Source organism: Stegodyphus dumicola, chromosome 3, assembly GCF_044657685.1.
Source record: "Stegodyphus dumicola isolate Sdum_Otavi_A_Nest chromosome 3, ASM4465768v1".
Lineage (NCBI taxonomy): Eukaryota > Metazoa > Arthropoda > Arachnida > Araneae > Eresidae > Stegodyphus > Stegodyphus dumicola.
Genome location: NC_140770.1, coordinates 252,763,308 through 252,778,385, shown reverse-complemented (window position 1 = coordinate 252,778,385; position 15,078 = coordinate 252,763,308). Strand labels below are relative to the sequence as shown.

At 34.7% G+C, this 15,078-nt stretch overlaps 1 protein-coding gene across 1 annotated transcript in view; it reads left to right on the top strand.

Moving 5' to 3' along the window:
• The first annotated feature begins 1,611 nt into the window (after nt 1-1,611).
• Nucleotides 1,612-15,078, top strand: part of LOC118181204 (uncharacterized) — a 35,937-nt gene continuing 22,470 nt past the window's right edge. Inside the window, exon 1 of the mRNA XM_035350280.2 lies at nt 1,612-1,766. The gene's annotated coding sequence lies outside the window, so the exon portion shown is untranslated. The remainder of the gene's footprint in view (nt 1,767-15,078) is intronic.

Here is a 15,078-nt window from a genome sequence, read left to right as displayed (position 1 = left end):
GTTCAGCGATTTTACCCCACTACAGTTGGTGGGCTGATTTTAGGAGTATATTTGTTTGTTTCACAGTTTCTCCATAATTATAATCTTTCTAGTCATACTCATATTAATATCGTAAAATGTTTTGAGCATACGAATATCGTTACAGATCAGAAAAGGTGAAAGTAAAACCAAATTTGCAATTAAGTATGGAACTAGAATGTTATTGATTTCAGATATAAATCATTATTCAGAATGAATTCAGAATAAAATAGGCCTTTTAATTTATTTGCAATTTTTTAAAAAATAACATGAGTGAAAAAACAGCTCTCTCATTTGCATTAGACTGAATAATGTTTGAAAGACAATCCGATTATGCGGGATTTTTCAGATTATTATAACGTACTTTGGATAGGTAGAGTTACTTTAGATCATTAGAGTTCAATTATACTTGCTGAAAGTGGAAACACTCAGGAATATTATCAAAAAGAACTAAATTTTCCTTAGTACGTAAGTAATAGAAGCAAAATAATTTAAAATGTTTTCAACAAGAATGCAAATAATGAAACTTTCGAACAATGCGATAACGACGTTCAAGTACATGTGAGTTTAACCTGAAGAATGGGAAGATGGGAATTCCCCTTCTTAACAATGTAGTCATTCTAAAGTCGATCATAAAAATCACATAACAGAGGTTTACATATTTGGCGACTTTTCACTCCTTCAGCGATTTTCAGCGCCGAATAAAATTCCACCGGCTTAAATGGTAGAGTTACAAACTTTCAATTTACAACTCATTTATACGTAAAATTCAGTCATTGTTTTAATTTCATCATCTTTACTTTTGTAATCGTTATACGTTCTGTAAAACTGATTAGGCCAAAGGAGCGTTGGCTCTGAAGGGCTATTAATTTCGTTTTGGTATTTTGCGTCGATTCATTATAAACGGCGAATCACTTTTGAAATTGTTGCCACAAAACATTATCGCCCTGTGTTATATTTAAAGAAATTAAATAATGAAGAATCAGCATAAATATATGTATGTTTATCGCATTGTGATAAAACAGCGGTATCTAGAGTCATCAAATTTTGCATAACGTACGTCTCCACCCGAATATGGGCATCTGAAAAGCCAAATTTGGAATTTGGAATTTGTTTAATTATCTATTTTATATTTTATAAAGCACTTTTTAGTCTTTGATTAAGAAAGTCAACGATTTTAAAGCCAGCAATGGCAACAGTCATGGAGCAACAGTATTCGGGGGGGGGGGAGAACACATTTTTATCTCCAGCGCGCGAAACTGTGTATCGGAAATTCTGAAGATATGCTCTTTTAAATAATTTGCGATATTGCTGTTCAGTAAACTTGTTCAGTGAGCATGATACAAAGTGTAGGGTTCTAAATACTACTTACGCTATTGCATTTAAAGTACTGTACTTGCCCGTATATATATTAAAATTCATTATAATGATCAGTAATAAGAGTTTTATACTTAAAAATTGTGCGTTTTATACGCCGGCAAATACGGCAAATCTTCTTAGTTGATTGCAGAAAAGACCTACCAAATCTCACGCTGTAGATAAAAAAAACGGTTTCGTTTCCTTCATTGCACCTTTGGCAAAGATTTGGCGAGGGATTTGAATTTTTTCTTTTTTTTTTCTTTTCTTTTTTTTTTTTCCATAGCCAGAAAAGAAGTTTCGGTTATATTTAACCCTTTATCTACGGAAGAAGAAGATCATTTCTCATCTCTGTTGCAATACTATTCAAGGCGGGAAGCTGTTCTTCAGTTGTAAGTTATTATTTTCTTCTCATCAGATTAAATTATTCATTATAATACATTTTTGAATTCAGTTTTTAAGTTTTAAACTAAATTAGCGTAACAACTCTACTGCAAGAAAATTCATTACTTTCGGAAGTGTTTTACTTGGAACTTGCGATGGTAAAATGTGTATACGAACGTATGTTTTCACGTCTTATATTGAGAATACGAAACGTATGTTTTCATGCCTTATACTCATTTTATCAAATAGTTTAGAATTTAAATATTAGTAATAAGAAAATTATTTATTATCGCTACAAAAGTTATATTCTGAGCTGTAACGTAACATCTTTCAAAATGTCCAAAGACTTTTCTACTTAAAAAGAACTAAGTTTTAAAGTTCTAATAATCCAAAAATTTCATAAAGCATGAATAATACACTCTTTAGTAGTAAAACATACGCTTTTGCATCAGATTAAACTATGTATTTGTACACTTTAAAAGACAATCGGTTGCATAAAATTAATATCCCATAATAATATAATAATATGCACATAACAGAATAAATAAATAAATAAATAAATAAATAAAATAAAATAAAATAAAAAACAAAAAAAAAACTTCGAAACTGAAAACTAGAAAATTCAGATTGTCTAATATCTTGAAGGGTTAACATAAAAATGCTTAAAACATTAAAAAAATCTGAAAGATTTCAGATTTTAACTGTCGCCCAAAAAAGTTTGTTGAGGTTTTTTACGCTCTCGCTGAGCTCGCAGTTTACCAGTCTGTTGTTTCACTAACTCCTAATAACCTCCTCTTTTTTGGGAAAGGGGGTCTTTTTAGCTTCATTATTAAGCATTATTTACTTCGTACTTAAGTTGTATACATTATAACAGCAATATTGCCAAAATAAAAATATGAAAGTTTACAGATTTTAAATTACGTCCAAAGGGCCGTCTTTGTAACGTTTTTTGTGGTACCTTTATTTATTAAATATCATGTTCTTTGCACTTAAACCATAAAATTCAATTCAACAGCAATATTGCAAAATAATTTTAAAATCAGCATATCTGCAGAATTTTCGATACATAGTATCTTGCGCTGGAGGTTAAAATGTTTTTTTATTCCATACAGTGTTGCCATTGCTCGCCTTGAAATCGTTGAGTTTGTTAATCAAAAAATCGGTAAAGTTTTACAAAATATGAAATTAATAATAAAACAAATTCCTAAATTTGAAATTTGGAATTTGTTCAGATACCCATATTCGCAGTAGGATTACATCATTCAAAATTGGATGGCTCTAGGTACCGTCGTTTTATCACAATCCGAGAAACATACATACATTTATGCAGATTTTTCCTTATTTAATTTCTTCAAATATAATACAGGGCGATAGCATTTGGTGGCAACGATTTGAAAAGGGATACAGCCTTTTAAAATTTTCAGAGCAAAATCGCAATACGAAAGCAATAATCCTTCAGGGACAAAGCCCCCTTAGGACTAAATATTAAAGCAGCGTAGCAGAATACGTTAGAATTCAAAATACAGCGTTACATGTAGGCATTACATTGTTTTTACCACAAAGGACGTTAGCCCAGAAGGGCTATTGATTTCGTTTTGGCATTTTGCGCTGGTTCACTATAAATGTTGGTTCACTTTCAAGTTGTTGCCACCGAATACTATCACCCAGTGTTATATTTAAAGAAATTAAATAATAAAGAATCTATATAAATTCATGTGTGTTTCTAACATTGTGATAAAACAACGGTACCTAGAGCCATCGAATTCTGAATAACGTAATTTTCAACCGAATAAGGGCATCTGGAAGCTCCAATTTGGAATTTGAAATTTCTTTTATTATCGATTTCATATTTTGTAACACTTTAACGAATTTTTGACTAACAAACTCGACGATTTCAAAGCGAGCAATGACAACAATGTACGGAAAAAAGAAACAGTAAAACAACAGGTAACACGCAAAACGTTAAAAAAAGTCCCTTTGAGCGTAATATAAAAACTGAAGACTTTCAGATTTTTTTTTTCAGTCTTTTCGAAGTGTATCATATCAATGTTCAATTTTTACTAAGATGGCATTACAAAACTTTGTCTTTTAATTATTAACGTTCTGTGTGAATACTTTATTAGTTAAATATCAGGCTCTTAACGCTTACGCCACATAAATTCGATTCAACGGCAAAATCACAAAATATTTAAGAACAGGATATTTTTTAGCATTTCCGATTGACAGTCTCGCACGATGGAGATAAAAACACTTTTTTCGGGTGCAGGGCTGCCACTGCTTTAAAATCGTTGTTAAACAGAAATTCGTTAAAATTTTACTAATTATGAAATAGATAATAAAAAAAATTCAAAATTCAAGCTTCTAGGTGCCCACGTTCGGGTGGAGGACAATGTTGTTCAAAACTGTATGGCTCTAGGTGCCGTCGTTTTTTCACAATGCGAGGTGTAGATTCTTCATTATTCAATTTCTTTCAAGTGCGATAATATTTGAAAATTTATATACCGTTTATAGTGATACAACACAAAATGCTCTTTCAAGGTTAGCATCCCAATCGTGATTAAAGTCTTTTTTGGGCAAAAAGATATGCAACAATTTTTTTAAACGAAACCTACTCAAATATTTCTTTTTTGTTCATACAGAAACATAGTACCAGTGCCAACTTATAAAACCAAATCTCTTGCTGTTGAATAAAATTCTAAACCAAATAAAAAAACTTGACTAGAACTTTATTTTAAATTTATTTTTGAAACTATTTTTGAATACATTGTTTGTTTTCGCAATTTTTTTAAATATAAATAAATATAAATGAAAAATATCAAAATACTATAAATGCATATTTCATTTTCGAATACATACATACATACTTATAGCACATTGTATGTATGCATATTTAATGAATTTAGAATATCGTTGATGGCACAGATTTTGAAGCCTGCTATAGAAATACTGAAAATCGTGATGCTGGAATATGAAGCAGTATTTATCTAACGTGATACACACATGTCACAAACACCCTCAAACTAGTTTCGATTTCGGTATCATTTTGATTTGCTAATTAATACACTGGGTGAAGGCTTGTGTAAGTTATTTCCATCAGAGCGTTATGTAAAAAATCATATGAAAGTCTGTTAATTTTGAAAACGACAGAATTTAGAAATGTGTATACTCTTTTTTAGATTATAAAGAATTACTGCTCTTTAGAACAGAAATGGGAAATATTCAAATTAAAATGATGAGTTATGGGGCTATTGCAAAGTTAAATTAGAATTTTGATTTACACATTTTTTATCTTACACATTTCTCCTTTTCAGAAAGAAAAAGAGTTAGCCACAAGAAAGCCTAGCAAATGTAGAAAAATATAATTTGAAAAATACACATAATAAAAATACATAATTTTTGTTATCTTATATTTTTTAGCCCAAAGGGCCAATTTGGCCAGAAGGGCTATTAATTTCGTTTTGGCATTTTGCGTCAGTTCGCTATAAATGTCAGTTCACCTTTTCAAATTGTTGCCACCAAATATTAGAGCCTTGCATTATATCTAAAGAAATTAAATTCTAAATCTGCATGAATGTATGTAGATCTCTCGCACTGTGAAAAAACAAAGGTACATGGAGACATCAAATTTTCAATAACATAGTCTTCCATTCGAATATGGGACCTGGAAGCCTAAATTTGGAATTTGTTTTATTATTTATTTCATATTTTGTCAACATTAAAGAATTTTTGATTCCACCATTTCAAAGCGAGCAACGGTAACACTTTGCCGGGGAGCGTAATGACAAACCGCACATTGAGTTGATCAATATGTTAACGAATTTCGCTTAGTGCGCATGCTCGGTGGCGTACCACTGGCGTGGGAGGAAAACACTGGCGACTAAGCATAAGCACAAGTCTGTTCGTCATGTAGATCTTAACGACTGTTTATAATACTATGGAAATTTGTTTCTGTTTATTGCATTTGCTTCTGTTTCATTTCAGTTTGGTTTATTTTGTGCATAAACATTACATTTAATATCAGTTATTTATAATAATTTCTTTGACTTTAATTCAGTGATTTAAACTGGATTTATTCCTTAATTTGTTAAAATATATACGAATGAAACGTATGGCAAATACTCGATCGCTTTTATTCCTCAGAAGTATAATAAAAAAACATTCAGCTAATACATTTTGCAATGTTTCCTGTTTTGTAATTCTTCTTAAACGAAAATTTGCTAATTTACAATCGACATTCACACTCTAAGTAATGAAACAACTTACAAACTAACAAGTTTTAAAACCCCGAACTGTTTACGCCCAGATAACACAATATCAACAATATACCGTATTTATCTTCTTTTAAAATTCCTCCAAATTCCCCTCTCGGCATGCAGAGAGTGCAAAATTCGTTTAACATTCATTAACTAAAAGTACAGTTTGCCATTACGCTGCCGGGGGAGGAGGGAACTTTTATCTCCAGCGCGCGAGACTGTGTACCGGAAATTCTAAAGATACGCTCTTTTAAATATTTTATGATATTGCTGTTGAATTGAATTTTATGGTTTAAGGGCGAAGAACATGATATGTAATAAGTAAAGGTAACACACAAAACGTTAAAAAACGCCCCTTTGGACATATCAAATCTGAAAGCTTTCAATTTTTTTTTTCCAAGGGCCCCCCCCCCCGCATCTGTCCCCGGGCGCAGAATCCAATGGGTGCCAAACTGATGTTACGACATTTTAGAATTTCCATCCTTGGCAAGCAGTAGGAGGCGCGAAACCTTCAGTTGTCCCTAGGCGCTGAAAACCCTAGCTACGACTCTGGCGAATTCGCTACAGTCAGCAAGAGCAGTTTTCTAAGCAAAAACTTAAAGCAACAACAAACAAACTAAAATCATCGAATTGAGAGGTTTTCCTCCTTTTTATAAGATTTTTACATCGCGCGCGAGAATTTTCTGAAACTTTCTCGAAATTAAAAAGAGATACTTATTTATTAAATGTTAAATGCACTTGTTCATGTATTTTTAATTTTCCAACTTAGCTTTCCTTTAACATTCGTCACGCGCTGCACTTCACGGGGAATAAAACAATTTAATTTATAATTCAACTAACATTAGCTATTTAAATACCAAATTCGTAACACTGCCCCCTTCCCAAGGACTACACGTCCCGAGCAGTACAATCCCTGGACAGGAAGCCAAACTTACAACTATGGCATAAATGCAATAAACAACATGAACACTAAATGCAATAATTAACTTAAACAAATTAGATGTTATCAAATACTAATTACAAATCACATCAAATACACATTTAGAAACAAAAAGGACCATGGTCTTACACTATTTATAATTATTTACACTACGTACTATGGCCATAGTAATGAGCTAACCTGTCGTAATGAACGACTTTAGGTTTAGAGTTCGAAGACTTGCGGATCCGAACCACGAAGTCGTTCAGTCTGTTTAGGACTGTGTGCGGACCATCCCAAGGTGACTGTAATTTCCGACAGATTCCTTTTCGTCTAATCGGGTTCCACAACCACACCTTGTCTCCTTCGTTGAATAGAGCCAGTTTCCCTTAGAAAGTCCTCCACGAAGGCATCCCTCCTCTTAGGCAGATAGCCCTAGTGTGTTTTGCCATAATTAAATACACACCTTCGTTGAATCTGTGTCCAGTAGCTCTCTTGTCGTATCTGATCTTCTCTTTCTCCTTCGCCAAGTTGACTCGCTTTCGTGCAGAACGGTGCCTCACTTCAAACCGGGCTTGGACGTCTTATATGTATTCTTCAGGCGATGAAGGCGTATCCGTAGGGCGAACAAACAGGCTGCCCTGTCACAAGGCATACGAAGGTCTCGACCGAAGAGCATCTGGGATGGAGAATAACCGGTAGTCTATGTTTCTCTCCGACTCTAGAATGATTTCGGTAGCTTTCTGAGTAGGGTCTTTCACATAATACGCCGGCGTTTCCAGGCGATGAATCCTTTTGAGTATGGATAGTCATGTCCTCAGATGCTGAGAACAGCTTGTTGTTTTTGAAGTCTAAGGAAAAATTGTATTTCCTTAAAAAATCCAATCCGAGTATGCACGGATCTGTAATATCCACCACATATGCCGCGTGATGATAGGCGGCACTTCCAAACGTGATGTTCAGGTTTAACTTCCCAACTATGTCGATCTTATCACCAGACGCAGTCTCACAAGATGGCGTCGAAATAAGTTTATCTTTAAACTGTTGAGCTAAATCCTTCCGAATGATGGTAACATTAGCTCCTGTGTCAGTGATCATATTGCAAGGAACTCCATTGATATTCCCATTAATGGACAATCCGTTACTGTTGCCACTCACTGTAGAAATCTTAAGCGCTTTAAAACAGGGTTTTCATTATCTGGCAACCTCCGTTCCTCGATATGGCCATTCATTTGTTTCTTGCGTCGTTGCTGGGAAATGATCTTATTTTCCGTACCCTGGGGTTTTCTGCAATTCTTTCGTTCTTGGCCTTTAGCTCCACAGTAAGCACTTTGGTTTCTTGTCATACCTTTTTCGTCCCATGATATTTAATTGTCTGTTTAACTCACCTTTCTTATTTTCTGTGCTTTGGGGTGTTCTTCATTTCCATCGTATGTGGCCTTCAATACCGCAGTTCCAGCACTTTAGGGTAGGTTTCTTCTCACCAATATTCTGTCTCAAGGCATTCACTGGTCTTGTCAAATCATCCGTTTTATTATCCGTGCCCTGGGGTATTCTGCAATGCAATCATATATGCCCTTCAGCCCCATATTTCCAACACCTTAGAGCCACCTTGTTCTCACTCCTACTCCGTATCAAAGAGTCGACTTGTCTGGATAAATCATCTAAACGAGCCATGAACTGATCCACTAGCTCGTGGACTCGCACAGCTCTAACTCGGTAGCAATCTCTACGAGTTGCTTGCTGGGCTGCCTCGAATTTCATGGCGTACACTAGAGCGCTTTTTAAATCCCGCCATTCGTAGAGCCTTCTGTATTTCGCGATCACGGATGCCATCGATAAAATACTGCAGGGACAGGATTTCCCTTGTTTCTGTCGGGCACTCCGCAAAGGCGAGGTGGAACAGCCTTTCAACATCTGTGGCGAGTTCCTGGAGTGTTTCGGTGGGCTTCTGCTGACGGGATTTTAGTTGAAGCCTGCTATAGTCTTTTAAACACTTTTCTCCGAAGCGCAGCTCCAATGCGCCAGATAGAGCTTCAAAGTCTAATCTCCGGTTTTCGGAAAGAGTCTGCAGGATATCCGCTGCGTCTGCTCTCAGAGAAGTGGCGAGATGACAGGCCTTAGTCTGAGAATCCCATCCGTTCGCTTCTGCCACTATTGAAAATTGGGTCTTATACACTTGCCAGGATGTCTTTCCATCATATGTGGATAACTTCAGAGCGGGACGAGTAGGCACCGGTAAGAATTTAAAACCATCACTATTGCTCCCTGCCGTCGCTACGAATTTCTTTAAAGTATCCATTTCTTTGGCAACTGCAGAAACTCTCTCATCAATTTGTTGTTTAACGGAACAAACTCTTCCTTCTATTTCTTCTTTGACAGAATCAACTCTGTAACCTATTTGTTGTTCCACGACCGAAACTCCGTCTTCTATTTGCTCTTTCACAGAAGAAACGTTTTCTTCAATTTGTCCAACTTTAGTTTCAACCGCGTCTACTCTGCCTTCCATAGCCTCAAATTTATTTTCTATTATGCAAGTAATTTCTCTTTTCATCTCTTCTTGTATTGCTTCAATCTTTTCCTGTCCTGCTTGCATTTCTTCCTTAAACGAAGCAAAGGCTGATACCAAAAATTGTTGCGTCCGTACGGGTTCGTTATGAAATGAATGCACAAGTCCGATGAAAAATGAAGAAAATTTATTATTATAAAAAAATTAAACCAAAATGCTTAAATTTTCTCAGATATTCGAGCAATATTACAATATCTCACAGTAGTTATCTTTTAATTACTCAAACGTTCAAGAGAACTTAATTCAAAACAGCTAAAGAAAGCTAATCCGCGAATTCGCTACAGTCAACAAGAGCAGTTTTCTAAACAAACTCTTAAAGCAACAACAAACAAACTAAAATTATCGAATCGAAATCGAAATCGAGTGAATGGTTAGGCGGCATTTAGTAGCCTCTGCTACTTTAACCATCTCTGTTGAAGATATGCCCTAAGGCGTTGGGAAGAATTAAAAATTAAGGTGATTTACACCGCACCGACAAAGGTGAAGCAGGAACATGTGCTAATGCACGTGAGTTGGTCAAGTAGACTTTGGAGAAGGAGGGTTCAAGCATCTGGGCCGCCGTACAAGCTGTGATGTATCTTCACTAGTATGAAGAAAGATGATACTTCGAGGGCAGTCACGTGGGTGGTCACCCACCCAAGTACTGACCCCGAGCTCTGTTGCTGTAAACAGGGGAACCTGTGTGTTGAAAAAGTGAAAAGAAATCGTAAACACAGTGAAATTCCCTCAAATGCTTCTAAGCTGGTGATTACTCTTCACTTCAAATTACTCTTCAGCAAATCTCATCAGTGTCATGGCTGCTTTGAACCCGGCAGTAAACTTCTCAGCCGTGGTTTTTGCAGCGCGGATCTTCTCAACGTGCTCAATCATACTGTTCAGAAATTTTTTTATTTTAGGATCTTGGATCCAGTTTATGATATCCTTGTACTCTGTGGGTGGGTTTTCCAATTTTTTCTTTACTCTATCACTGTAGAGAGGTTTCATCTGGGTTTTACTGGTGTCTTCCTCTGTTTCGATGAATTTCGGAAAATCTGCTGGCGTAGGGATCTTAGCTGCTGGCTTCGCCTGCTGCTTCTTTGCTTCATATCGCTTCTTGTACACGGGGCAAACCCTGTATGAACTTACATGCGGTAGTGAACAGAAGATGCACTTAGGTTTTTCTTCTGGCTTTAGAGGGCAGTCTTTACTTCTATGGTGCTGTCCACACTTGCAGCATCGCTCGGGATTTGAGCAAAGATGTTGCGAATGTCCATATTCTTGACATCTATAGCATTGAATTACGCGTTTTTTCGGGGCAAACTTCTCGATCTTGACATTAACACTTAACATATTGTTGAGTCCATGAATTGCACGTCCTTCCTACGTTTTCTTCAGCTCCAACAGGAAAATCGGAAGTTTCTCGATAGCGTCTCCTCTTCGTCTGGAAAACTGCTTGACTTTACTTATCGGGAATTTCCTTCTCTCCAGATCTGCCTGGATTATTTCTTCCTTCATCGTCGATGGGAAGCCCTTAAGAACAACCTTAATAGGTTTTTCGCTGAGTAACTGGAAAGTATGAAAGGATATATTTCTTTTCTGCAAAACCAGAGTTGCTTTTCTGTAATCGTCTACTGACTTTAAATTAACATATAGTAGTTTTATTTTCAAATTGGCTTCGAATTCTTCATTGCAGGTATTGACAAGGATTTCATGAATTTTAGGCCAATCCACTTCGCTTTGCTGGAAAACTATTGGGGGTGGAGTTTCCTCTTTTTCGGCTCCTCCTTCTTCTTCCATACCTTCTACTTCACTTAGCTGCTCAAATCGATTTTCCGTCGCAACTTCCGTTGGAGCTTCGTTTTCTGATACTTTCGCGGTTTTCTTAGGAGAAATCCACTCTTGTTCCCTGCTGTCTGTTCCTCTTTCAGTTATCTGCCCTGGATAAAATTTTTTCGTGAATGTCTCTACATCCATCTCACCTTTAGTTCTTTTATGAAAGTAATTGCAAATTACGTCAAATCCAAATTTCGCAATCTGGTCCCGGATTTCTTCTTCAGAACATGACTTGAATTTTGGGATGTCCTCATCATTTCCCATTGATAAATCTTCTGGTGTCTGTTCATCAGTAGCTTCTCCATTTGGTGTTTGAATGTCTCTTTTTTCCTTACCAAGTTTAACATCTTTCTTCTTATTTGGTTGTTCGCTTTCTGGCGAAAAAAGGCGAAAACTATGTATCTGACATAGTTTTCGCCTTTTTTGCTTTACTTTTCTTTTCTTTGGCCATAAGGATGAAATCCTCTTTCTTCAATGGATAGGTATTGTTGGTTTTGGACGAACGCTCGCTTCGGTAGTACTCTTCATCAGAACTATCGAGTGGTGACCTATAAAAGGACATTTTTGTTTTTCAGTTTCGCAAATCAATGACTTATTTATAGACACAAAAATTTTTGACAACAGCATACGTTTAGAATTCCCAGTAGACTGATTATCGAATTGAGAGGTTTTCCTCCTTTTTATCAGATTTTTTACATTGCTCGCGAGAATTTTCTGCGGAGCTTTCTCAAAATCAAAAAGAGATATTTATTTATTAAATGTTAAATGCACGTGCTCCTGCACTTCACGTGGAATAAAACAATTTAATTTATAATTCAACTAACATTAGCTATTTAAATACCAAATCCGTAACAGTATGAAACGATTGTTACATGTTTCACACATTTCCTAGGCATTCTATAGAATGCCAAATGGCAAACCGGCAAGGTATGAAATTCATTACCGATTTGTTTCGAAGAATCGAAACTACTTACCATAAGTTAATAAATGATGTAAAAAGCCAAAATGACTACTAAGAAGGAACCATTGGACTACTGGCTGCTGAATCGCTAAGATCTGATGCTTGTGGCAAACTAAAGTAACATTGAAAGCGTCAGTACTTCATGAAATTTGACCGACGACGTGACAGAATGTTGAAAAAACTTTAAACCAAATGCAAAAACGTTACACCTAATGATATTGGACTGTACCACTACCTTTGTGACACCTGCCAGAAAAAATAAAAAGGTACTAAAAAGGACATTCTTTGTGAAACTTATGATTGTTTCTAATTTAATTTCCGTTGTCAGGTAAATCTTATTGATTCCCAGTCTCAGCCAGATAGAAAATACAAATTTATTACATTGTATCAAGATCATCTCACTATTTTTTTTACATATTTCAAATAACAGTTTTTTAATGCCACTCTTTCATTAATTTTTCAAAATAGCATTTGTAGTTTTGATGAATAAACGTCTTTTAAATAATCTTATCGTAACCTTTTTTTCATACTTCACCTAAAGAGCATTTGTCACTCTATAGAATGTCTAGGTAGTATATACAATGCCTAGGGAAAGTATATAACAATTCTCATATTTCATACTTTACCTAAAAGAGTCCAGCATTATATTCAGTGCCTAGGCATTCTATAGAATGCCTAGGCACTGAATAATAAGTTTCATACTTTGTCGCTAACATCAATATGTAAGACTATTTTTTATTTATTTATTTGAAAGGGAGCATCTGAAGGATTTGTATCAATTCTTTTTGCTTTACTTTTTAAAGTCGTCGGATTATAACGTAACATTTGTTTGTCCATTCGATTTACATAACTGGAGTGGAGGAAAAAAAGAAAAGAAAAGAAGTTAAAAAAAAAAACGGTACTTTTCCGTTTTGCCGGCGCAAACGATAAAGTCGCCAATAATGGTTTAACTGATGCCAGACGGAATATCTTCGCTGGTAACCTTTTACGCCTCAGTTTCAAAACAAGTTGAAGCCATTTCTTATCAGATTGTTTCTTTCAATACTGGCATACAATAATATAGAATTTTTGCACGATATTTAAATTTTATTCCCTAAGACAATTCACGGTAATTAAGTCAATTAGAACGCAATTACACCGCTCATCCGAAGGCGAAATCAAGTGTTAAATTCATCAATTCTAATGAGAATGCACTAGCGAAGTAAAGCACTGCGGTTTTACATAATTTCTGAGTAAGCTATTCGTACGAATTGAAATAATTCTTGCATTTAAACTTGTATTCCAAATTAAGATTTAACTTGAAATTAATGTAGATAATTACTGAGAGAATTAGATTTTAGTAGTGTAGTTTACGTGAGATGAGATCACTTGGGGTCACGTGATACGAACCGGCGAATCAGGATTTTGAACCATGAAATCATAGTAAATTCTTAAATTAATGTCTTTTTACAAATTTATTGTCTTTATTTATTGGCTTTTTACAAAATTTTAAACCATATTAAAATGTTTATGCCTTCAAAATTAAAAAAAAATTCTTAGAATTAACATTTTTTATGTGTATACTGTATGTTGTCGCCAACAAAGTCTGCTTGGCGAGATTTGCGCCGGCGAAACGGAAAAGTACCAAAAAACCATACCACGGTGTTGTATCTCAAATCAAACTATAATTTAAACAATATTAGGCATTTTCTAAGATTTTGCAAATATCAAAATTTCCCATGAATGTCCAGTAAATATACAAATAGCATAAAACACTTTATTTTTTTATCCTTTTCTATGTTATGTCATGATAGCTCATATTATTATAAAATAAAATTATGTGTATTCTATGAGATGTATATAATAAAATTACTGTGAAGAAGTCAAGATATAATTTGACTTTATTCAAAACCAAGAATGTGGTAACATTTCAAGCAAGTTTTTCTTTTAAAACTACGGTTTTTTAGATTCGTGATTGTGACATTGTGCCAAAAAAAATATTTCTGCGTGCGTACCGGTTCGTAATTGACTGAATGCACAACTCCAATAAAAGGTTAATAAAATTTATTCTTATCAAAAGAAATATAACAGAATGCTGCATTTTTCCTTAAAGATATTCGTACAATATTATAATATCACACAATATAATCAGTAACTATAACTTTAAACTACTAAAACGTTAAATAGAACGCAATCCGCAGCGCAGAAAAAGCTAATCCGCTCAACAATAATTACAGCGGCTACGTAAATAACTAACAACTGAGATGAGATGTTCTCTGTCTGGCTTTTTATATCTTTAAATCGGTCGCGAGAGACTCTGGTAATTTCTGCTTCTCAAGATTTCTGGAAAGCAAAAGAATAGAATTACGATTACAGCTAATATAGTAATCAATTACATTTATTCAGTTTAAATATAAATTACCGAGATAAACTTTTATTCAGCGTTAAATGCTCGTCCTCCTGTATATTTTATTTTCCGTCGTAGCTTCCTCTTAAAATATGTCTTCTGCTGCATTGCACGAGAAAATAAAACAATTTTAATTATAATTCTACTAAAATTATCTAACTAAATACAAAATTCGTAACAATGTACAAATTTCAGATACAAGATGCATAATAGAAAGGCTTAGCATCTCTTTATGAGTTAGTTACTTGAGTTATTTCTTCGTATCTTGCAATTGTTTTCCCTTCAAACATTAGAGTACATCTTAAGATACGAAATTTTAAGTTTATTTAAAGAATTTAAGAAATTATTTATTATTTATTATTAATTATTTTAAGAAATTTTAAATTTAAAGAAACGAATGTTTCGCGAAATTACCTGATT